The sequence below is a fragment of the Pan paniscus genome, chromosome 10, assembly GCF_029289425.2.
Source record: "Pan paniscus chromosome 10, NHGRI_mPanPan1-v2.0_pri, whole genome shotgun sequence".
In the NCBI taxonomy this organism is placed as follows: Eukaryota; Metazoa; Chordata; class Mammalia; order Primates; family Hominidae; genus Pan; species Pan paniscus.
The window spans coordinates 116,442,869-116,469,549 of NC_073259.2; positions in this window are offsets into that span (position 1 = coordinate 116,442,869).

Here is a 26,681-nt window from a genome sequence, read left to right on the forward strand (position 1 = left end):
GCAGAGATGAGGCAGGAGAAGAGCAGGAGAAGGATTTAAACTAAATCCCTGGGTAACACTTCAGGTGCTAGTGGAAGCCTCCCCTCCTGGGTCCTCAAGACCCACAGCAAAAGCCTTAGGCCTCCTTCACTGTAAGAAGCCACCACGGCTGCAGACCAAGCCCACACTTTCAGCTAAAGGTGAGATCAGTGTCTTACAGGCTGCTCAGAAAACTAAGTTTTTCTACAGCTTATGAAAGTTCCCCCTATTTCTAACCAGAGGTCAAGATCAAGAAGTTGCAGCACATTTTGCAGCATCCAGGGAACAGGGTCTGCCCTTCCTTAAACACATGTCTTGCCCTAGATCCCATGGTGTTATTAAGCTTTTGAGAGCATCTTGTGACTTAGTAAGATGGCATGGTGTGGGGAAAAAGAGAGAAAATAGCAATTTCCTGGGGATTTATGACCATATAATTTAGTTTTCCTGCCTGAATCATTGTCTCTTCTCTCTTCCCCCAAGCGTCCTTCAAAAGTCAATGACTTCAACACTTTGCAAACCTGTCCTGGTCCTACCTTCCCAAGGGGAAGCTCAGAGCACCTCTGTCATTCCTGTTTATTGAATGGAGCATTAGGGGGCAGTGAGGTCTTGTGAGTTCCCAAAGCCCCCACATTAAAAAGCAATTCTAGGCACCTGGCTGCTTCTAAATGTACATCTTTATTCATCTCTACCTTAAAAAAAAATGTATCTGTAGGGGAAAGTCAACAGCTTGATTCCCAGAAAATTTCAATGAAGAGATGGACACCACTTCAGACCTTGACAAGGACAGTGGAAATTGAATTCCAGGAAAGAGAATTATAATAGTAGCACTTACACATAAGAATTCTAGAATCAAACAGAACTGAGTTCAGACACCAGATCCTCTACTTACTATCTGGGAGGCCCTAGGAAATTGATTTTACCTTTCTGAGCTCAAGCTCCCTCATTTGTAAAATCGAAATAATAATACCAATAATTTCATAGGGTTCTGGAGGAGAAGGGAACTACATAAGATTCTGATAGAAGGTAAGCTTCATGACAGCAGGTCCTGAGATTGTGTTATGATTGTAAGGACATGTGTTCCTTCTATAAATATTGATTGAGTTCATAATCTTATGAGTGAGTGCATATGTGAATAAATAATGAACCAGAGGAAAGGGGATGCTTGTTATGTAGTGGCAGAGTTTAGCCATACTGTCACCTGTAGTAAAATGGAAATTAAATAATATGTCTAGTCTATTCAGTTATCTAAACAAGGGGATTTCCTGGCAAAATATTAAAGATGACACCTGGTTTTTCTTGCTGTTTATAGTAAAATGCAAGAGGCAAGAGATAACCTGAAGGAATGACTGATAAACAAAAAGAAGCCAGGGCTTGCTGGTTTTGAAAATTGCTTGTGTCTCTAGATGGCAAGTGATGCCAAAATTAAGAAAGATATCTGGGCAAAGGTTGAATCCAGGACACTGTCAGGAAATACAATATAAAGTTGAGGGTGTGACTGTAAAATTCATTATTAATGCCTCATAAAGACCTAAGATAACCAATCAGTCAAACCATGCAACTTTTAATAAGCAAGGGTATTGTGCCTCCACTGCCTTGGGATTCTCAGCAGAAGTTTGAGGTAGAGAAAAGTTTATGCCAATGAGATTCATGAGTGTGGCTTTTTTTTCTAATGGAATGAGCCCCCAATAAGATTCACAAAAGACCCACAAAATTTTTAAGAGAAATGTATTGGCAGAAACACAGCCCACTTGTATTGAAAGAAGCATAAGCTGCACAAATTAAAAAGAGGACTTTAGACCCACCCCCGCCACATCTACAGAAAAAAGTAAGCTAAAAATATAGCCCATCTTCATGCAGGCTACCTTTATGGAGAAGAAATGATGACTGGGTGATAAAACCAAGAGTTCAATAGGTGAAGCCAAGAGCCATGGAGATTTAGTCAGGCCTTGAGTCTTGTTGAGTAATAAACAGCTAGATTATCTGCACATAAGTAGACAAAATTTGCCTAGATATGACTGCTTAACTCAAAAATTTTAAATCAATAAAATTCATCTTTTAAAGTGAGTTTCTTGAATTAGAAAAGAAAGTCACTGAAGCCATGGAGGGAACATTTGTGGCAAAGCGTCAGCCATCCTGAACTCCTCCCTCCTCACTGTTAATCCGTGAGGTGTTAAGATCATGCATGGCTAAAGGAATCCCAATGAACAGACCTGGCCAATCTGAGTCCTGCATTCCTCTGGTCAGGGTGTTGGTCAGGGGTGGGGGACATATGGCTCCATCTGTCAATGAGATAGCAAGAGGTTTTACAGAGACTTCTGGGACAGGGTCAAATTCTCCTTCCCACTGGCCTCAGTACTGAAAAGGCACAGGAGTAGGAGCCACCATTAAGATTACTCGAGCACAGAGGAGGAACAGAAGGAGAAAAAGGCTTCATAGTGGAGGTAACATGAGTTGGGTCTTGATGACTAATTTAGTAGGCAAATAAAGTAGGGGAGAAGAGAACTCCATGAAGAGGGAAGAGTGTGAACAAGGGCTAGGAGGATTCAGACAGCATAGAGTGTTTCATGGAAATAGAACATCCTGGCTGAAGGGAAAGGAGCATGTGGAGGTAGGATGAGAGATGAGACAGGAGCAGGCCTCAGGCCTAATTATGAAAAGCCTTGTAAGCCACGTAGGTGACTTTGGAATTGAGGGCTCTGGGAAGGGCATAGTCAGGCTTTATTTTTTGTTTTTGTTTTTGTGTTTTGTTTTGTTTTGTTTTTTGTTTTAGAAAGATCACTCTGGCTACTCCCTGGTGGAATGACTAGAGGAGTCTTGCATAGTCTATATTCATCTTAAATAGCCTTCAAGACCACAGACTATGAGGGCCAGAACTTTGTGGGTGGGGCCCCGAGGACAGGTCCTTAAGACTGAAAATCTGGGAATGCAACTTGTTTGAATTGAAGTCTTCAGTGGCCTCATCACATACAGCCTCTTGGCATCTGATTTAGTTTAGGTTCTCCAAGAAGCAGACCCTGAGACAGATTTGGGCACAGTTATTTATCTGGGAAGTGACCCTAAAAAGCACTGGTAGGAAAGTGGGGAAATAAGATAGGGAAGGATAGAAGCCAATAAATAGGGCATTGATGAGCAGGGCATGGGTGACTGGGGCTCAGTCCCACTGGGTACTTCTGGGAGACAGTGTAGAATATGCTCAGAGTGGTCTCACTTGGAAGGTGAGGGAACTAGGGTATTTATCCACCAACTAACCGTCCTTGCTTGGTTTGAAGGGCTGTGTCTCCCCAGCATTTCTGGCCAGTCCCATTGCAGACTGAGTATGCATATGGCTGAAGAATGCCTTCAGACAGGAAGACTCAGGTGCTGGCCACAGAAGTCTGTGAGCATGTTCAGGGTCCATGAATGCTGGAGGGCTGCAGGTGGGACACCAACAGCATTTGCTACAGGAGGCATGAATGATTCTTGACATTGAAGGAAGGAAAAGAAAAGGAAGGGAGGGAGAGCAAACAAGAGGTAGAACAGAAGAATGTAAACAGGAAAGAAAAGAAAGAGAAAGGCAGGAAAAAGGACTATTTACTGAGCACTTACTATTTACCAGACATTATAACAGAAGTCTTCATTTATCTTATTTAAATTTCACTGTGCTGTGAGGAGAAACTGATTGTCCTGTTTTCCAGATAAGATATAAAGGCTTGGATAGGCTGAAATAAATGACAAACAGATCTGGAGTTAAAACTCATGACCCCAAATTCTGAAAAAATTATCATCCTTCTTACTCTTCGGTGTGATGTGGGGTTGACACGTCTGGAAATGCAGGCCCCAGGCTGCAGTCCCATGGTCACATGACACTCGGCTGGTGGTAGCAGGTGTGCTCTGTCAGACCCGTTGACCCTGCAGGAATAATTTATGCCTGAGGTTTTTGCTTATTTGAAAATAACTGGCTGATGGATGGTGCTAAATGAAGACCATCTGCAGATGTGAATTATTTAACGGCAGGAGCATTTTTCGGGTGCAGGGAAACTCACTGGGGCCCAAGCAAGGGGCCTGGATCCACTCTCTTGTGACCCATCACATCCCAATCAGAGAGTGGAAATACTCTTGGGGGAATAGATTTGAAATTTCCCAGAAGCAGCCCTGCCCCACCCCTGCCTCCCACATGGTCCCCCAGCTTCTCTGTCATGATTACTCACAGATGACCTGGATGAAATCATCTCATAAGGGAGTTATTGGGGAGAGAAGCGATGCCACTGACAAGGTATGTGAGCTTGGGCAGGGGCAGGTCACATTACCTCTTCAAGCCTCAGTTTCCTTATCTGTAAAATAGGCATGATATGGTTTGGGTCTGTGTTCCCACCCAAATCTCATGTCAAATTGTAATTCCCAGTGTTGGAGGTGGGGCCTGGTGGGAGGTGGTTGGATCATGGGGGTAGAGTTCTCATGAATGGTTTAGTGCTGTCCTCGAGATAGAGTTCTCAGGAGATCTGGTTGCTGAAAAGTACGTATTACCTCCCCCCACTTGCTCTTCCTCCTGCTCCCACCACATAAGATGCCTGCTCCTACTCTGCCTTCTGCCATGATTGGAAGCCCCCTGAGGCCTCTCCAGAAGCAGATGCTGCCATGCTTCCTGTACATCCTACGGAATTGTGAGCCAATTAAACCTTTTTTCTTTATAAATTACCCAGTCTTATGTATTTATTCATAGCAATGCAAGAATGGACCAATACAAGGGATTATATTAGGGATCTCCAGAGAAGCAGAACCAATGGTGGAGAGAAAGGGAGAGAGAGAGAGACAGAGGGAGAGAGAGAGAGAGAGAGAAATTGGTTCACATGATTAGGGAGGATTAGCAGGCCTACAATCTGCCATCTGCAAGTTGGAAACCCAGAAAATTTGGCAATGTACTTCAGCCCAAGTCCAAAGCCCTGAAAACCAGAAACACCAATGGTGTAAGCCTCAGTCTGAGGGCAGGAAGAAACTGATGTCCCAGCTCAAGCACTCAGGCAGAGAGCAAATTCAACCTTTCTTGGCTTTTGTGTTCTAGTCAGGCCCTCAGTGGGTTGGCTTATGCCCACCCACCTCTGGAAGGGCAATGTGCTTTATTCAGTTCGCCTATTTAAACACTAATCTCTTCCAGAAACATCCTCACAGGCACATCCAGAAATAATGTTTAACCAGATTATCAGCATCTTTTAGTCCAGCCAAATTGACACACAAAATGAACCTTCTCAGGGATCATTAGGACTTAACTGAAAAATCCATGAGTCAATACATGAGTTACAGACCCTCTGGTGCCCACCCATATCCCCTTGCCCTCACCACTTCAGGGCACATTGGCCCAATTCTGTTGTCAGCACCTGAGGGCTTTCTCAGGTCCAAGGTTGGCCTGAAGTGCTGGGGCATCGGTGCCTCCTAACAACATCCTCAATGATCAAATACCGAAGCTCCCCAACTCCTCAGGTAAGATAACTCTGAGGCATGTTTTCCACACAGTTTCCCAGAGCCTCCCAGTGGGATTGGGCTTCAGCCACCCACAGTGATGACTGGTTTAATAATGGATGCATTTTAGGCTTCTTCCCTTCCTTGTCTCACTTCCCTGTTCCCCTTCTGTTTCCCTCATTTCCCATATAAACTTATATATATATACACATATACATATATAAACTCATTTCCCATATAAACAAATCCTTGTCTCCAGCTTTGCTTCCAGGGGAACCCAAGCTAAGATATCATTTCAGTTGCTGTTGTTGTTTTATGAGGTTTAGAATCCTAGGGAATAGACAACACCCATATTCTGTGTGGGTCCAGAAGTCAGAGCCAGCATTAACCTGGAGGAGCTTCAGGGAGGCAGATTCAGCCTCTACAGAAGAAAAGCCCCTCTTCACTCCCCCTAGGCAAGATCACATGAAGGAATAACTGTTGTAAGTGATGCCCATGTGGCGCTGATGCTGTTACACAACTGAGACCCCTGCAGGGCTCAGGGGCTGAGACCCCTAGGCTCACCTGACTCCATGATCTACCTTGATCACTGAGCCTGCACTGGCAGCTCTCACTAGACCTGCCCTGGCTCCATTGTCAGTCATCACCCTACATGGGGCCCAGCCTGGCTATGGATGGTGCTGGCCCCTCGTTAAAGTACCTGATGGGGAGAGAGGAAGAAGAGCAGATGATGGAAGGATAGCTGCTAGCTAGTAGGAGGACATTACAGTGAAACCCCAGGGGAACTAAGGGACACTAGTCACCAGCTTGGAGGGCAGCCCAGAAGAATGCTGGCTGGGGCATGGAAATTTGTGCCAAGACTGGTCAAGCCCTCCCTAATCCTCCTCTTCCACCACCATCATCACCACCACCATCATCACAATCATTATCATGATCACTACCACCACCATCATCATCACCATTATCACCACTACCAACACTATCATGATCATCACTATCACCATTATTATCATCCCCATCATCATCATTTCAGCCATCACCACCATCATCAGCACTATCCCCACCATCACCATCAACATCAGCATCACTATTATCACCACCACCATTATCACAACCATCATCATTATCACCACCACCATTATCACCATTACCACCACAATCATTATCACTACCACCATCATCACCATCACCATTATTATCATCCCCATCATTATTATCATTACGACTATCACCACCATGATCACCACTATCCCCACTATTACAGTCATCATCATCATCACTATCATCACCATCACCATTATCACAACCATCATCATTATCATCACCACCATTATCACCATTACTACCACTATCATCACCATCATAATCACCACAATGACCACCATCATCACCATCATCCTCATCATCACCACCACCATCATCATCATGGCAGTATTACTCATTTTTATGAGCTTGACACTGTAAATAAAGTATCTCTATCCCTATCATAACCCTGCCTCTAAGGACTGTTAGTTACTCTCATTTTACCAAGGAGGAAACTGAGGGTCATACAGGTAATAAATCATTCCTAAAGTCATCACAATCACAAAATGCAATCAAAATACCTGGTTTGAGGTAGGTTCAAACCAGATCCAGCTGGTGTCAAAATCCATGATCTTTCAAACACCCTCCATATTCATCCATTCATTCAAAAAAACACATCAATCTGTTGAGCACCTACTATGTGCTGGTCACTCTATTGTATTATGCCCAATCCTCTGAATAGCCCTGAAAATTTACCCAGAAGATTGAGGCTCAGAGGGGTAAAGAGACTTGTCCAAAGCCACACAGCTGGTGAGTGCCAGAAGTAGATTCAAACCCAGGTCTGTATGGCTTTAAAGCCTGAACTTTTGCAACTTCATGGTCTTTCATTCACTCATTCATCCTTCATTAATGAATGAATTCATCAGGCAAATATCCATTTTACAATGCCCACTTTCTGCTAGCTGCCTGGACACACCTTCTGGGGGCCTCCTTTGTGGTAGGGTTTTGGGGTAACAAGCAAGGGCACACAGAGCTCAAACAGAAGTTTGGGGAGGCATATGCTCAAAAAGACCAGAGAAAGTGCTCTGTGAATTGAAAGATCACTTCTAGCTGAGGAAAATCAAGGCAGGCTTCCTGGAGGAGGAGGGTGTCTGGGCTGGGCCCTGAAGAGTGAAGAGGCATTTCCCACAATGAAATAAGAAAGAAAAGCATTCTAGGCAAAACGACCAGCACAAGAAAAAACATGGGGCTGGGAAGTTGGTGGGGGACGGTACAAACAAGGATTGGATTGGTTAGGCTGGAGGGTGGGGCAAATACAAGAGTAAAAATGGAAGCTGGACAAGAGGTCGGGAAGGTTCATGGGGGCTGGGGGCCAATTGTGCAGGGTGTTCGATGTCAGCCCGAAGAAGCCTGGGACTTCATTTCACTGGCAAAAAGCAGCCATTGAGGGCTGTTAAGATTAGGAACATGAGAGCAGCTGGGGTTTCTGACTCCCCGCAGTGCACAGAGGGCAGACTCCAGCAGGGAGACCTATTATAGAAATCTTTGTAGGAGGCTGCTACAATAGTCCACGTGAGACTCGGGGCTCAGACTGGGACAATGAGTTGGGAAAGGGCAGCTATAAGTGGAGAAGCTTCCTAAGCTGCAATGTGCCTGCACCAAGAAGGGGCTGATGACCTCCACCACCAGGTTGCATGCCCTCCCAGTTTGATATGCACAGAGGAGAGGAGGTGGGGCTGGTTCTGTGAGTTTCTAAAACTAGAAGGTCCTTGCACTGGTGCATTCCATTTTTGTGAGCCTCCATTTCCTCAACTATAAAATGAGAATGGTAACATCCACCTTAGCTTTCCACTTTTATTATTGTTATTATTATTATCATCATCATCATCAGTATTATCAGGAACCACTGGTATCATACATTCTGAAACACTCATTTTTTAGATTATGTTACAAACATTTATTGAGCACCTACTGTGTGCCAGAAACTGAGGATATAATGAGTAAATAAGCATCAGTTCCTGACCTTGCAAAGTTAAACATCTAGGAGAAAGGCCAGAGCATTTGACAAATGATGTGTGATCCAGTGAGGGTCTTCATGGGAACATCGGGAAAGATTCTCAAAAATAAATTGACTTGAACCAAGTAAAGAGGGAGATGGTGTTCCTGGCAAAGGGAACAGCATGTGCAAAAGCCTGGAGGCTCCAGTAGTGACAAAGCTTAGTCAAGAAAGTTAAAGACATCCCTTTTGCCTAAATCATAAGGTGAAAGGCACTGAGGCAGAGATGGAGAGAGGGCAAGAACTAAGGTTGGAAAGGTCAGGAGGGGCCAGATCACAAAGGGCCTTGTAGATCTTTATCAGAGGTCTGGGATTTATCCACGGCAATAGGGAGCCATAGAGGGCTATAAACAGAAGAGAGACAGATTGCCCTTTGGGAAGATCAGCCTGGCTGCAGGGTAGAGCACAGGTTGCTGGGGGGTAATAGTGGAAACAGAATGATGAGTAGAAGGTGATGAACTGAAAGTGGCAAAGGCTTGCAGGGTTTGAGAATGTTTTGGAGGATCTCTTCTTCAACAGCCAGTTGGGGGGAAAATAATTAAACTCATGGCCATCACTGTTTTTATAAACTAAAGCACAAGCAATGGGAAGGCCAGTATTGGGCACTCTGACCATATGTCCATTTTCTTGTACCCCATCACTACCCTATGGCTCTGTCTGGAGTAGACAGAGAGGACAGGCTGACCTGGGTCACCCAACTCCCTCCAACCACTGGCCAAGAAATAATTGCATTTCTTAGCTCCCAAAGGCAGCCAACCCAGATGAAGGGGACCCAGAGTCAATAGCAGTGCCTGGAGGTGCTCCTGAGTTAATTGGGAGCATGCAGGATGCGCCATTTCTCTGTTTTCATCTTGATGGATCTAATTAGACTAGCAGTGACCATACTAAATGGACTGACCCCAGCAGACTGAGGCCATGGCCAGAGGTCCCGGGACGCAGGCACAGAGCAGTCTCTGCAGAGATAACTGTCTTTCTAAAAAGAGAGTGGCGGGGGAGGGGGAGAAGTGCAGCTGGGGCTTACTGGACACATGTAACCTGGAGAAGTCAGAGTTCCATGGTCACAACAATGGAGTCATGTCAGGGTACACCAAGATGCATTAGGTATTTCTGGAGCTTCCACTTACTGTGTAAGTGGGTGTGTTGGGTGCTGGGACACAGCTGTGGATGAGACAGCCTTGGCCCTACCCTCCCAGAGATGACAGTCTGGCAGGGAGACAGGTATAGTCAAATGGTCACACTTCAGAGGAAATAATAATCGTGGCACAGCAGCAAAGGAGAGGACCCAGGGCTGCAAGAAGGAGTCTGTATTAGTCTGTTTTCACATGGCTATAAAGAATACCTGACACAGGGTAATTTATAAAGGAAGAGGTTTAATTGACTAACAGTTCAACATGGCTGGGGAGGCCTCAGGAAACTTAACAATCATGGCAGAAGGCGAAGGGGAAGCAAAGCAGGTCTTACATGGCAGTAGGAGGAGAAGGCAAAGGAAGCCGCACACTTTTAAACCATCAGATCTCGTGAGAACTCCCTCACTATCACGGGAACAGCATGGGGGAACCACCCCCATGATCCAATCACCTCCCACCAGGACCCTTCCTCGACATGTAGGGATGACAATTTGAGATGAGATTTGGGTGGGAACACAGAGCCAAATCATATCAGAGTCCTAAGAACTGTCACTGACTGAGCTCTTAGCCCACATGTGTATTAACATGTAATTGTTCATTACAACAACCCTAAGAGGCAGGTTTTATTATTGTCAGCCCCATTTTGCAGAGGAGGAAGCTGATGCCCAGAGAGGGGAAGTAACTTTTCCAAGGCTGCCCAGCTGGGAAGTGGGAGCACTGGGATTTGAAGCAGGTGTTCCACCTCCACAATCTAGGGGTCAAACCAGAAGGAGAGGGCTGTGCAAAGGCCCTGGGAAGGGAAGGGGCCTGAATAGGGAAGAAACCACCAGCAGGTGGGAGAGCAAGAGGACAGAGTCGGAGGGGCTGGGGTACAGGCAGGGCCAGCCCACACAGTCACATCTGGGACACACGTCTTTATTTTGAGGGCAGTGTGGAACCACAAAAAGATTTTAAGCAGGGGAGGGATGTCATCAGCTTTGATTCTTAAACCCCTTTACCCCAAACCTGGCCCCCAAGCAGAGGCAGCAGGTCAGGAACAGAACATACATTTGACAGATGAGGAGCTTGAGGCCAAAGAAATGGGGTGCCTCAACATCTAGCCGAGTCAGGCAGAAATGGGGCATGATAGCAGCTCTCCCTCTGGCATCCCCCACCCCGGGATTCTCCAGAGAGAAGAGGCTAGGGAGACTTCAGGAGGTCCACTAGCTGGGTGACCTTGGGCAAGCCCCTTGACCTCTCTGTGCTCCCACTTCCCTTTCTGTAAAATGGGGACATAGGGTGACCATCAAAGACTGTTCTAGCTCTGACCTGCCGAGGTCACATGGCTTCTTTCTTTCCCTTTCTGTTCTTCCTTCCATCTATTCCATAGAAAGCACCTACTGAGTGCCAGGCACTGCACCTGTACCAACCCCACTGTGGGAAGAAAATCATGGACCATGTTGGGGTTATTTCATGTCCCTACATTGTGCCCCTGACAAAGGAGGTACCCAGCATCTGCCAAGTTCACCCAGAACTCCCGCCTCACACCACCCTCATGCCACCCGCTCCAACAGCTGTGGCCGCAGCAGGCCTTCCATTTCCACACACAATCATTTTCCCTCTGATGAAAACAGATGGAGAAACTTGGAAGGAAACACAGCCCAGGTCCTGCCCCGGAGCTCATGGCTCTGGGATGGGAAGAGGGCCAGAGCTCATTCCAACACCAGCTGCCTCGAGCAGCTCCAGCCTCTGAGGCCAGCTTCCCTGGAGACTTCAAGTGCCTTCTCTGCAGACCTTGGGGAGCTCAGATTGCACTTCCTTTAGCTCCAGTCTCTCCAAGCCTGGCTTCTCCTTCTGCTCACACAGCCCCAACTCCCTTGGCAGGCGCCCGGTGCAGCCTCCATGCATCTCTCTCTCCAAGGACTTCAAGGCCCCCTGGCCCACCCCCACAAACCTCCACCCACCCCTAGATGCAGGAGCGCAAGAACGTCCGCTTCCATAGGAGCCCCAGCTTAGAACAAACACTGCTCACAGGGTGATCTAGGGTGGACATTTATAATCAATTATAAAAAGTTTTAAAATGAACAGACTTTTCAACCCAACATTTTTTTCCTAGAAATTTATCTTACAGAAATATTTGCCCAAGTATGTAGTCATGTACTTATCTATAATTTAAAAATCCAAGAAGCTCTGAAAATTGAATGTGTTTCCATCCTAAGTTTGGAGCCAACACTTACTTGGCACGAAACCCTCCCTGAAGAAACGTGAGGCTATTTATAGTCTTTATTTATGCCACTTAGTGGGAATATTTATGTGTTGCACTGAAGAATTTATCCATGTGTTTGATTATAGGATGCTGCTCTGAGCCCCCTCCAATCTCTGGTTTTATTACATAGTATATGATATATATACCTTAAAACCCACCTAAAATCTATAAACACTGAATCCCAAAATACAGGTGGCTCCAGGTGGTTGGATAAGGGATTGTGGACCTGTACTAGCAAACAGTGGAGATTACCTGGACCTGTACTAGCAAACAGTGGAGATTACCTAGAAGTCCACCCATCAGGAACTATTTAACAAACTAGGACCCACCCATACAATGGGGTTGCATTATCAATACTAAAGGGTCACTGCCAACCCTCTCAGGCAGATTCTGTCATCATGCCAATTGTACAGATGAGAACACTGAGGCTGAGAAGTCACTTTCCCAAAAAAGATTATGCTAATATAGAAAGAATAAGGTAGTGCTGCTTCTGCACAGTAAAAGAAACTACCATCAGAGTGAACAGGCAACCTACAGAATGGGAGAAAATATTTACAATCTACCCATCTGACAAAGGGCTAATATCCAGAATCTACAAAGAACTTAAACAAATTTACAAGAAAAAATCAAACAACTCCATCAAAAAGTGGGCAAAGTATATGAATAGACACTTCTCAAAAGAAGACATTTATGCAGCCAACAGACACATGAAAAAATGTTCATCGTCACGGCCATCAGAGAAATGCACATCAAAACCACAGTGAGATACCACCTTATACCGGTTAGAATGGCAATCATTAAAAAGTCAGGAAACAACAGGTGCTGGAGAGGATGTGGAGAAATAGGAACACTTTTACACTGTTGGTGGGACTGTAAACTAGTTCAACCATTGTGGAAGACAGTGTGGCAATTCCTCAAAGATCTAGAACTAGAAATATCATTTGACCCAGCCATCCCATTACTGAGCATATACCCAAAGGATTATAAATCATGCTGCTCTAAAGACACATGCACACGTATGTTCATTGTGGCACTATTCACAATAGCAAAGACTTGGAACCAATCCAAATGTCCATCAATGATAGGCTGGATTAAGAAAATGTGGCACATATACACCATGGAATACTATGCAGCCATAAAAAAGGATGAGTTCATGTCCTTTGTAGGGACATGGATGAAGCTAGAAATCATTCTGAGCAAACTATCACAAAGACAGAAAACCAAACACTGCATGTTCTCACTCATAGGTGGGAACTGAACAATGAGAACACTTGGACACAGGGTGGGGAACATCACACACCAGGGCCTGTCATGGGGTGGGGGCAGGGGGGAGGGATAGCATTAGGAGTTATACCTAATGTAAATGACGAGTTAACTGCTGCAGCACACCAACATGGCACATGTATACATACGTAACAAACCTGCACATTGTGCACATGTACCCTAGAACTTAAAGTATAATAAAAAAAAAGAATAAGTTAGTGCTGATCTGAAAAGAATTAGAAGAAACACCCAAAATCAAAATGCATTGTTGATTTTTTTTAAAAGCAAGTTATAAAAACAATAGGTAGGATGTAAATCCATTGCATAGATCCAATCCACGTGTTTGTGTGTGCACAGGAAAATGACAGAAGGATCCACTCTGAATGGCCAATAGTGACGCATCCTTGGGAAGGGAAGTTAGGGATGGATGGAAGTGTTTTGACTTTATAATTTTTCTCCTCTTAGGAGTTATTTGGGTAATTTGGGTTTTTACCAGAACTATGACCATGACCTCAGCCATTTTTAAATTTGCTAAGGTCAAAAAGCTCCTGGAATGAAGACCCCAGTGGCTTACCTGATTCACGCTTAGGATTCATACGAAAGCCTAAAGGACTGAGCAGGACTATTCCTGACAGCAAGGAGGGCATGGTCTGGTAGGAACAAGGACAGGGGGCCATGAAGGGAAGGAGGAAGGAGATGAGCGGAGGAGGAGAAAAAGCACGGCACTTGAGTATTTGGGGTGTGTGTGTGTGTGTGTGTGACCATTTCCTTTAAAAATCAATGAGAATGTTTAGAATGGTGAACAGTGGAAATGGGGACTTTCTGTGCATCATCCCATTTGATTCTCATTATAATCCATGGGGTGGGCATGCTTAGCCCATTTTACAGATGAGAAGACCAATGACCACAGAGGCCAAAGAATCTGCACAACAGCATCCAGCCAGTGGGTAGAAGACACAGGATTCAACCTGGGGTCAAAGTAAACAGTCTCTTCACTCTATTTGCAACTTGTCTCCCAAGGGGAAGGGAGAAGAACTTACATTCTAAAAAGGTAGTGAATAATTAAATAGAACGTAAGAAGTGATAAATGTAGAAGTGGGTAAAAGGATCAGAGCTGTGACATTTAAATGGGCTAGTCGATGGAGTTCACTGAGAAGGTAGCAGTGGCACAAGACTGGAAGGAAGGGAGGGAATTGGATGAATGGTCGTCTAGGGTAAGGGTACACCAGATGGAGGCAATGGCCAGTGCAAAGGCCAGGAGGTGTGAGTGATCTGACATTTGTAAGGAATAAGAAGGATACAGTATGGCAATTCCTCAGGGATCTAGAACTAGAAATACCATTTGACCCAGCCATCCCATTATTGGGTATATACCCAAAGGAATATAAATCATGCTGCTATAAAGACACATGCACACATATGTTTATTGTGGCACTACTCACAAGGGCAAAGACTTGGAACCAACCCAAATGTCCAACAATAATAGACTGGATTAAGAAAATGTGGCACATATACACCATGGAATACTATGCAGCCATAAAAAAGGATGAGTTCATGTCCTTCGTAGGGACATGGATGAAGCTGGAAACCATCATTCTCAGCAAACTATTGCAAGGACAAAAAACTAAACACTGCATGTTCTCACTCATAGGTGGGAATTGAACAATGAGAACACTTGGACACAGGAAGGGAAACATCACACACCGGGGTCCTGTTGTGGGGTGGGGGAAGGGGGGAGGGATAGCATTAGGAGATATACCTAATGTAAATGACGAGTTAATGGGTGCAGCACACCAACATGGCACATGTATACATATGTAACAAACCTGCATGTTGTGCACATGTACCCTAGAACTTAAAGTATAATAAATAAATAAATATATATATATATATATATATATACACACATATAAAGGAAGGAGACAGTGAGGCTGGAGCATCATGAGGGAGAGGGAGAGGGAGTGGAGCGGGAATCAGAGTGACCAAGAACAACAGCTGGGTTGCTACAGCTGGCTCTTGTGAGCCACTGTGATTGGGTTACTGTTCATTATAAAGGACCATTGCTGAGCTTTAGAAAAGTGTTAAAGATGTAGTCACACCAACTGAGCCTTTCTCCATTAGCAACCAGAGAAAAAGTAAATACTATTCTCATACACCTCACTGTCGTTTGATTTCTCGTTGCCGTGTGTGATGATCAGTTGTATGCTTCACCTTGGCTAGGCTATAGACCACATTAATCAATCAAACACTTATTTACAGCGTGTTGTAAAGGTAGTTGTTTTGTTTTTCACCTTTCTCTATCTTTATTCACATACAAAATAAAAAGGCTCTGGAGGTAATTTCTTTCTTCATTTATTAGTAAACTCTTTCTTATTTGTTTGTTGCTCTGAATTAAATCCTAGTGGAGCCTTGGGTAAGCCTTTGCTTTGAGAAATGACTCTCTCTCTCATTCTAAGTAGTTTAAGGAGTCTGTTAGTCTAGACACTCTCCCCTTCCTTGGTTACAGGGTGGCAGTTGTCCCAAACTAGGCTGGTCACTCTGAAGGTATTTTGTAGACGTCACTGATGTTTATAATCAGTTGACATTAAGTAAAGGAGATTACCCTACATAATCTGGGTGGGATTCAAAGGCCTTAAGAGGAGAACTGAAGTTTCCAGGAAGAAGAAATTCCACCCGTAGACTGCAGATCCAGGTCCTCCTTGAGAGTTACAGCGTGCCCTCCTGATGGCTGCATGATGGATTTCAGATTTGCCCAGCCAGCCCCACACTCAGGTAAGCCTTACAATAAATACATCTCTTCATATACACCCCCACTGGTTCTGTTCCTCTGGTTGAAACCTGACTGATATTCCATGTAACCTAACATTTTCTTCTGTATCCTCCACTCCACCAGCTGTGGGATTATTTTGCCCTGTGTGAAATGCTGAGAGGGGTGGGTGGCCATCCTAAAGTTATATGTGACTGCCTTTGAGTGGGCACTCTGTGCTGGACCCTGTGCCAAGGACTATCTCACGCAGTCCTGACAATCACCCTGTGTGGTAGATGCTATGATTAGTCCCACTTGACAATAAAGAAGCTGAGCCTCAGAGAGGTTAAGCAACTTTCCCAAGGACACAGACATGTATGATGACTCCATTATGCCTGACTCCAACACATGGGCTCCTAACCACCATTCCATCAGAAATATCTCCCTGAGACAGAACAAGGAGGACAACGAAAGGGGGCTTGACTGTCCTTCCAACCAAGTGGCCTGGGTAAAAGTTGAGAACAAGGCAGTTGACCAGGACTTGTATTTCAAGGAAGGGACAATAGCCACCTTCATCAGCTAGTTTTGTCTCCTGCCTGTCCTATCCTTGTGTCTCCAAAGAGGACCAGCTGGTGTCCACGTGTCCAGACTCCTGAAACTGACCCCTCTCCCTACACAGTCAGCAGCAAAACAACTGAATTGGCAATGCACCAGCCTCCAGATGGATTAATCAAGGGCCAGGAGTCCTTGTATGGGAGAGAGAATGCTGGATGAGGACTCAGGACACCTGGCTTCTAGCCTGATTCCACCACGAGAGACCCACATGACCTTGGGCACATGACTGAACCCCTCGGAGGCCAAGACTTAAGGAAAGCAAGAATTAAGCACTTACACACTAAGTCCTAAGCTTCTCCCACCTCTATTTCATAGAACGGGGCTGGGAGGTCACATGGCTTGCTCTCATTACACAGCCAGTTAATTGGCAAAGCTGAAATGAAAAACCTAAGTCCACCTGACTTCAGAGCCCAAGGTTCCAGGAGGGCCCCTCTGCAATTCCATGGGCCCCAGAGGAGTTTCCAAGCAGCGGGAATTCTGGGCATATGGGAGCTAACCTGGTTCATTGCCCTCTGAGTGGAGAATTTATCGATCTCATTGCAGCTACAGAACGGCCCACAGTTGGAGCATTCCTAAACAAGAAAACACAGTAGCCTCTGATTGATGAGATGCATGGAACCATGCCAGGCAAGCCAATCAACTGGCTGAAATTTGCATATTAATGAAACCTCATAAATAATGCAGAGATGACAAACAGAGTTGAGGCTTGCCACCAGGCAGCAAGGACCAGCCCTCTAAACAGAGGGTCTCAAACCTGAGTGAGCATCAGAGTCTCCTGCAGGGATTGTTATAACACAGATGGCTGGGCTCCACCCCCAGGGTGTCCATTTAGGAGATCTGGGGTGATGTCCAAGAAGTAGCCTTTCCAACCAGTTCCCAGGTGGTATTAACGCTGATGCCAGCCCAGGGACCACATTTTAAGAACTGCTGTTCTAACTCACTGCTGCCCGCTCCTTCCCTCCCTCCCCACAGGGAAGGGCATTGACCACCATGGGTGCCAGCTGGAATCCTGGGTTTGCTGCCCACCAGCTGAGTGACTCCCAGCAAGTTCCCTAAGCTATTTGATCCTTAGTCTTTTTGTCATAAAATGGGGCAACAGCACCTATCTCAAGGGGTTACTTGAGGATCAAATGAGAGGATGCTCCAAAAGCTCTGGCCTGGTGCCTGGAGTGTAATAAGAATCCAGGAAAATGACCATTTTTACAAAGGAAATGTCCAGCCACTATGGAGAATCTAAGTCCTTTTTAATGAGCATAGTATTGTTTTAAGATTTTTTCTGAGATAATTTCAGACTTAACAATTGCAAAAATAGTACATAGAACATAAGACCCAGATTCCCCAAATGTTAATATTTTCCCACATTAGCTTAATCATGCTGTCTCTCTCTACACATATTTAAAGAGCTTTATTTATGTATTCATATACTGTATTTAGAAATACATAACCACATGCATGTATATATAACGATATGCATAGGTAGAATATTCATTTCCTGTTGCTGCTGTAAACATATTACCACAAATTTAGTGGCTTAAAACAACGTAAATGTATTGCTGACACCTGCATGTCAGCACAGTAAAACTGATTTTGGACTTCTGGCTTCCAAAACTGCAAGAGAATAAATGTGTGGGGGTTTTTTTGCTTTTGTTTTTGTTTTCATTTTTCTTTTGTAGAGACAAGGTCTTGCTGTGTTGACCAGGCTGGTTTCAAACTCCTGGCCTCAAGCCAGCCTCCCTCCTTAGCCTCCCAAAGTACTGGGATTGTAGGCATGAGCCACTGCACCCAGCCAAATGTGTGTTGTTTCAAGCAAATCTGTGATAATTTGTTATAGCAGCCATGTGACACTAATGGAGTGATTTATAAGTATTTGGTTTTGAAATATTTTGATTCTATCCTCTCTTGTTCCTCATTGAAATTTCACCCTATTTACTATTATATTGATTGTTGTTATTAGTGTTATTCTTGCTGACGTATATTGAGCAATTCCTATGTTCCAGGAGCTAAGTACTAAATGCACATTATCTAATTTCATGATCACCATAATCTTATGGGAATGATATTTTCTGTATCCATTTCATAGATTAAGAAACTGATGCTTAGCGAGGGAGAATCCTGCCCAATGTCACGCTGCTCGTAAAGGGTGCCACTGGGATTTGAACCTAGGTAGTCTGGCTGCAAAATGCACCCTCTGAACCCCTTCACATACTCTCTCTCATCCTCAGGAGTGATCTTATCCCCTCACTACAGAGATGAGGAAACTGTCCCCTGGGAGGAGGAGTGACACTCTTCAGTCTTCCCAGCCATGTCTCCCGCCTCCATCCCCAGCCACCTCTCCACCACACCTGAATAAGCTCAGTTATATTGTCCTCCCCTGGTACCTGGCATCCAAGTGGGAAAACCCAGGTCTCTCTCCTTGCAAACCAAGTAATCATCCATGTCATTTCACTGGAGAGAAGTGGAATTTGTCACAAAATACAATGATAACAAGTTGCCAAGGACCTGAAGTTCCTGCAGACTAAATCTCAGGGTCAAGCAAAGCAAGGCACGTGGGAGTCTGGGGGCACTGCCTGGGGATGCTCTCATTTCTCTGCAGTTCTTGTGCGTGGGCTGTCTTCTCACAGTGTTGTCAGCTCAGCCAGGGCAGCAACAGCTTCCATGCATCTAACACAGCCCTGAGGACGTAGTAAATACTCACTGAGGTCAGTGCCATGATGCTGGTATTTACTGAGCCAGTGCTGTCTTGGGTGCTGGAGGTACAACTGTGACTAGCACAGACATTGCCACTGTCCCCCTGAAGCCCCTGGGCTAAAGGGGACATTCATCTATTGACAACCTCACCTTGATCACTCCATTTAGACAGTGCTTACGCCTGTGATTGGCATGTTGGAGGGTGGAGTATGTCACTGTTTCATGAGATTTAAAGGTCCTTTTATGGTGGAACACAACACAACACTGACAGATGAAAGGCAGAACTCCATGTTACTTACATCTGCAAACAAGAGAAAAGGTTGCCATGCAGGGCCATGCATGGGCTGCTCAGACTAACCAGAGTAACAGAGTGACAGCCAGCTGGGGTTGGAAGGGGTAGCCTATATATGACAAGAGGGATCAGGGGTGCAGCTAATCTGTGAATCAGCTAATTTGAAGAATTTGCAGCTCAGGAGCATAGGAGCTGTTTCTAGTTGTCTGGTATGTGGCCCTGACGTAGGCATGCACATAGTGTACCTCGCACATAGTGTGAGAGCTTGATAAGAGAAGTAGCTGGGGTGTAAACTTCATCTACTGCTTAAGAAGAAGGACTGACCGGCCTACAGCCAGGGCCTCAAAACTAGGTCAAGACAGCATTTAAAAAAATAAATAAATAAATAAAAACAAAAAAAACAACAACAACAAAAAAAAACCTGCATTACAGTCATGTCCTCTCTGAGCCTCATCTGTAAAATGGGACAATAACATCTACCAAACAGGACTGAGTGAGGGTTACACAAAGGCAAGCAAAGTGACTGCACACAGTAAGTTCATGAGGGGAGTCATCCCTTATGCCAGCACTTAGGCAAAAAAATAAAATAAAATAAAATAAAAAAATCATAGCTCAAAAGTAGCTCTTGGAAATGCCAGAGAAAGCTGCATATCTATTCCCACCAAACCACACAGCCAGCTTTCCACCAGTGTTGAAGCAGGCTGATATTTACCTCAAGGAGCAGCAGCGGTAGGGATTGACTTGCATTCATGCTACATTCTGGAAGAAAGGTGAGATGCTCAGCATGAGAAGAACATAGAGCCTGAAGGAACAGCCATGTTTGATGTCTATCTCTTGCTCCACGGAGTATTTACCCTGTGGGTGGATCTCTCTGTCTCTCCTCTCCTGTCTTTTCCTCTCCTCTCCCTTTCCCTCCCCTCCTCCCCTCCCCTCCCCTCTCTCCCTTTCTCTCTCTCTCTGTCTCCACCACCCCCTGGCCTTTTTTCCTTCTTCTGTTCTTTCTCTGTCGTCTCCCTAATCCACAACATAATGGACATTTGTCATCCAGACATCTAAGCATCATTCCAGTTTGAAGAAATATCAAGATCCATGGGAGACAAAGACATTCCTCCCACTACAAAACTTAAAGACAAGCCAGGCACAGTGGCTCACGCCTGTAATCCCAGCACTTTGGGAGGCCGAGGCAGGTGGATCCCGTGAGGTCAGGAGTTCGACACCACCCTGGCCAACATGGTGAAACATCATCTTTCCTAAAAATACAAAAATTAGTCGGGCGTGGTGATGTGCACCTGTAATCCCAGCTACTCGGGAGGCTGAAGCACAAGAATCACTTGAGATCATACCACTGCACTCCAGCCTGGGCAATAGAGCAAGACTCTGTCTCAAAAAAAAAAAGACTTAAAGACGGTTCCCCTCCGCCCTGCATACACCCAGAGCATGGTCCATCATTTGGCCCTACCCTGGCTTTGAATCTTGGGAGAGTGGCACAACTATTCCAAGAGATATTATTCTTGCTTTAAGATCGTGTCCCTCAGTAACCTCGGGGCAAGTGTTCATCCACTCTTTGTGTGTCCCACAAATCCCTCCCCTCCACCCCAGTGCTATCCGTGGTGCTGGATCTGGCATCCAATGTGTCCTGGAGCTCTCTAGGGTGAGGATCAATTTCAGCTTTCTCCAGCTGCTCCTGACTCTTTCCCCAGCTGCCAAAATACCATCCAGGTGCCTGTTTCCTACCCCCTGAGATGTCATTTGCTCTAAAAAAAATCCCTGGAAGTGTATTTGTCTGCCAACATCCACAATCAGTTCTGACCCTTACCCAAACAACCACATCTTTTTTCAAGCTCTAGTTCATTCAGTTTACAAAGAGTGGGACAAGGACTGAGATTAAACAACTGGTTCTACCTATTAATAGCTGTTGTGCCCTGGAATAAGGTATTTATCTTCTCTTGGCCTGGGGTTGGAGCAGATATTCTCTAAACTTGTTCCCAGCCAGCCTCACATCCATCTTCTCCATAGATGCTACTGAAATATCAATCCAGATGACCTGTAAGTAGAGTTCTGTTGAGCACAGAAACTTAGAATCAGGTTGGAGAAAGGAGATAACATGTCTTCTGACATATATTTTATACCTTTTAAACATTCCTTTGACTGATGGATTGGCCTACTACATAGGATACTGAAAACAATAAACTCTCTTTAGAGTTGACAATTAGGATGCAGAAATCAAAGGAAGGAGATGATCATTTAGAATACAAAAGTCTTGCCTGTAATCGCAGCACTTTGGGAGGCCGAGGCGGGCAGATCACGAGGTCAGGAGATCAAGACCATCCTGGCCAACACGTTAAAACTCCGTCTCTACTAAAAAAAATACAAAAAATTAGCCAGATATGGTGGTGGGTGCCTGTAGTCCCAGCTACTCGGGAGGCTGAGGCAGGAGAATGGCATGAACCCAGGAGGCGGAGCTTGCAATGAGCCAAGATCATGCCACTGCACTCCAGCCTGGGCGACAGAGCAAGACTCTGTCTCAAAAAAAAAAAAAAAGAATACAAAAGTCTCCTTGACTTGGATGGCAAGAGTCATGTTAGAATTTCTTGAAATGATGAAAATCTGATTTAATTTTCAAGTTCAATTAATACCTAATATTTAATTTATATGGTGAGAAAGTCACTTGCATCAACTAAAAAACAAAGTAGATCTCCAACTCAAGGGTTTCAAACTGTTTCAATCCTGAGGCTTTCAGGATTGATAACATCTCATGCCAGATTTTGTGACTCAGAAAGGTTAAATCCCAACGATCAAGGACCATGGCAAAGATTGATAGGAGAATGAGGTCAGTCCAGTTCCAACTTAACTGATAATCTCTTTCTCAATGCATGATCAAAGGCAGCAACTCATAGCCTTCTCATTGCATATTTGATCGCTTGATTACCACCACATTTCCAAGTAGGATGAGCCTCATCTGTTTCCAGGGAGGGGAGAGACTAAAATATTGTGTTTAAGCTCCAGACTCCTGATGGGTTAGAATCCCCACCTCCCCTTGTTCTGTGGCATTGACCATTTTAAGAGCCCTTCTTAAGCTTCAATTTCCTCACCTGTAAAATGAGCATAAGAGATGTGCCTTCCTCTTCGGGTGGTTTAGTGCAGTGTTTCTCAACTGCACATGAATCACTTTGGGCTCTTGTTAAAATGATTCTGATTCAGTAATTTGGGGCTCTATTTCTGATATGGCAGAGTAAGACCTAACAGACTAATAATCCCACACATAACAACCATAAACTCTTGACAAAATACAAAAAGAAATTACCTTAAGTGTCAGGGGAGTGGAGGAAAAAAAAACAGGTAGATTTTGGAAAGGAGTCAAATTTTGGAGGAAAGGACCAGCACAGAATGAGTTTCTCATTTTTGTACTCTGATCTGAGGGCAGGCTACAGCTGTGGCATAGTACAGAGAAGATAAAACTCTCATAGAAAGCTTTCCAAATTTCTGGCCTGCAAAACTGAGAAAGGAGCCCAAGGTAACCATAGCCACAGTCAGGGACAATCCTAGAGGGGAGAGAGAAGAGAAAAAGAACCCCAGATTCTGGGTATATATTTAGTCTATGTTTCTAGCTCACCACTTGACCATGCATACACAGAAGAAACTAAAAGTAAATTATAGGTAAGACTCAAAGAATTCAACTAAGATTTTTAATTGCTGCCCACATAGGTGACACAGAGTTTGCAATCAACAAGCTTAATTGACTGCTAAAACAAAAACATCAATACTCTTCAGAGCAATATAACAGAATCCATAATCACAACAAAGTATTCACAACATCCAGCATAAAATCCAAAGTCACTTAGCATGCAGAGAATCAGGAAGATGTGACCCATTGTCAAGGAAAAGACAATCAACAGAAGCCAACCCTGAGATGAACCAGATGGTGGAATTATCAGACAAGGATTTAAGTCAACTATTGTACCTATGTCCAGTTACATAATGAAAAATGTGCTCATAGTGAATAAGAAGATGGGAAATATTCGGAGAGAAATATAAAATATAAAAAACAAACCAAATGGAAATTTTAGAATTGGATAGTACAAAAAAAGAGTCAGCAAACTTGGAGATAGATCAGTAGAAACTATCTATTCTGGCTGGGTATGGTGGCTTATGCCTGTATTCCCAGCACTTTGTAAGGTCAAGGCAGGAGGATCACCTAAGGCCAGGAGTTCAAGACCAGCCTGGACAACTTAGTGAGACTCTATCTCTGAAAAAAAAGAAAGAAAAAAAAGAAAGAAAATATTAATCATTCTTGAGAAAAAAAAAAAAGATTGAGAAACAAATTAACAGAGTCTCAGAGGCTTATAGAACAATATCAAAAGGTCCAAAATGAAGGTAATTTGAGTCCTGGAAGGAAAAGAGAGGAGAGAGGGGGAGACAGAAAGAGAGAGAGAGAATGAGGCAGGACAAAAAAAAAGGATTTGAAGAAATAATAAAATAATATCCATAAACTTTTCAAATTGGTGATTTAGCAGATCCAACGAAAGGGCTGAGATTCTGCCTTTCCAACAAGCTCATAGGTGGCATGGATTGACCATACTTTGAGTGTATAGGGTCTAGACCGGCACTGCCCAGTAGAACTTTCTGCCATGAGAGAATATTCTACATCTTCATTGTCCCACATGGTAGCCACTAGCCAATGTGACTATTGAAAACTGGAAATGTGGGTAATGTAATTATAATACCTAATTTTGCTTTTTGGTAATATAAACCTAAATTGAAAAGCCACATGTGGCTAGAGGCTTCCATATTGAATGGTGCCATTCTAGAGGATTTAATGAGATGGTACTTGTAAAGAACTTGCAGGATACCCAGCATAAAATAGTTCTCAATATGAACTAACCATTATCACCAACATCATCATCATCAAGATCCACCTACTTCATTCTCTTGCTTAGGATCACCTGCTTTTCCCCCAACAGACTGGGACAAGACACTGTCCCTCATGACCTCTAGCTCCTTCCACCACCTAATTGTTGTTGACAAAGTTTTTGCAGCCTCTTCCATTGTCCCATATAGAATGGGAAGATGACTTTTGTCTCATCCCAACTCCTTTAATTTCCCTGTGAGTCAAACAATTTTAGTCCTCTCTGGATGAGGCTGGGGTTCCTTGTACTTTAAAGAGCTGTTCCACTGAAATGGCGTGAAGTTTTTATTCTTTAATTAAGAAGTTTTTATTCTTTACTTAAAGAAAGAGTTGTGAAAGCATGACACCATGCAGGCACAGGGGAGCCCTCCTGTTCCATCTCTGCTGTGCTCTCGTCAAGTCTCATATCAGCCCATGCACTCATATGAATCAAGCCTAGATTGGAATAGCTATTAACTTTGTGAGGAAGAGAGGCTATCACCACAGTCAAGCCGTTTCTGTACAACAGTATTAAGCAGCAGCCACTGGGAGCATCTCCAATTGGCATGTTCCTACTCTAGCTGGAAACAGTATAGAAAGAGGGAAGGATTGCAAAGTAGCTGCGTCCCACTTCCCCGAGAGTGGGAATAGGGAATTGATGGGGGGTTACTTCCTGGTTTTAACTAAACTAAAAGTCAAGGAGTTATCTACTAAAACTTTGAAACAGGCTTCAAAGGAGTCTGTATGGGCTGTGTGACTTTAGGCAAGTTTCTTAGCCTCTCTGAGTCCCAATTTCTTTATACGGTAAGTGGAGGCAATAATAATACCTATAACGTAGAGCTATTTTGAGGTGTGACAGCGGAGTGGTCCCAAAGAGAAGTCAATATGAGCATCCCAGCAATCCTACAAAATGATTTTTGAAGCTCCTTTGATCAGAAATATCTCCCTATCTCAGTGCTTGGAATTTCATTATAAATGTCTTGGCTTAAAGCAATAGTGGAGAAAGACACTCACCTGAGAGGGATCGTAGGCTCAGAATATTCTAGTCCAAGCCTTTTCGAACTTTAAAGTGCATGTGGGTTACCTGGGAATCATGTTAAAATGCAGATTGGGATTCATTGGCCTGGGCTTGGGCCTGAGAATCTGAATTTCTAGCAAGTTCCCGGCTAATCCAGATGCTTCTGTAGCACAGGCCACAGTTCAGGTAATGAGGCCCTAGGGATCTTGCTACATCTCATAAAACCAGTTCCCCTCACGGGGTTATCTTGCTCACAGTGACACACCAAATGTAGTAAAAAATGAAAATGCCAGATAATAATAATTCTATTACCAACCTTATTTTATAGATGGAAAAGCTAGATCTCAGAGAGGTTAAGATATTTGCCCCAAGGCACACAGCTAGTGAGAGAAAGATCTGGGATTTGAACCCATGGCTCTCTAGGTGTACGTGCTTCACCATTACGAAGTACTTGCAAAGGCCCACAATAAGGCTATTATCTCAGAATCTTCATTTTTTTTTTTAATGGAAGGGAGGCTCGGTAGCCTAAAATACTAGCCCATAACCTGTCAGTGGTATGCCTTTTTGCATCTTAGAATCACCTGGGGGAGACATTTAAACTATTAATGCCCAAAGCTCACCATGCACCAATTAAATCACAATCTCAGCCAGGTGCAGTGGCTCACACCTGTAATCCCAGCACTTCGGGAGGCCAAGGCGGGCAGATCATTTGAGCCCAGGAGTTTGAGACTAGCCTGGGCAACATGGCGAAACCCCATTTCTACAAAAAATACAAAAATTAGCCAGACATGGTGGCTCATGCCCGTAGTCTCAGCTACTCTGAAACCTGAGGTGGGAGGAATGCTTGAGCTCAGGAGGCTGAGGTTGCAGTGAGCTGTGATCACGCCACTGTGCTCCAGCCTGGGTGACAAAGTGAGACCCTGTCTAAAAAAAAAAAAATCTGGGATGGGACCCCTTGGTAGTTTAAGGTGTTTCCAATTTGCAGCTAAGGAAGAGAATTATTGGCTTCAAGCCTGGGCTCTGACCACCAAGGAGAACAATGCAATTGAAAAAGCCAGAGGGCTCGGCAGAGACGTGGCCAACACGATTCATGTAGCCAAGAAGGCAGTTCCTACCTTAGCCTTGTGCCAGCAGCCACTCCCCCCTTTTCATCAGTATTAACAGTTACAATCCTAATGTCTCTCTATTATCCATGCATAATGAAGCCTGATGAGGATTAAGATGGGTACACAATCATGGGGGATGGTGGGAAGAGAATAGCTGTGGGTATGT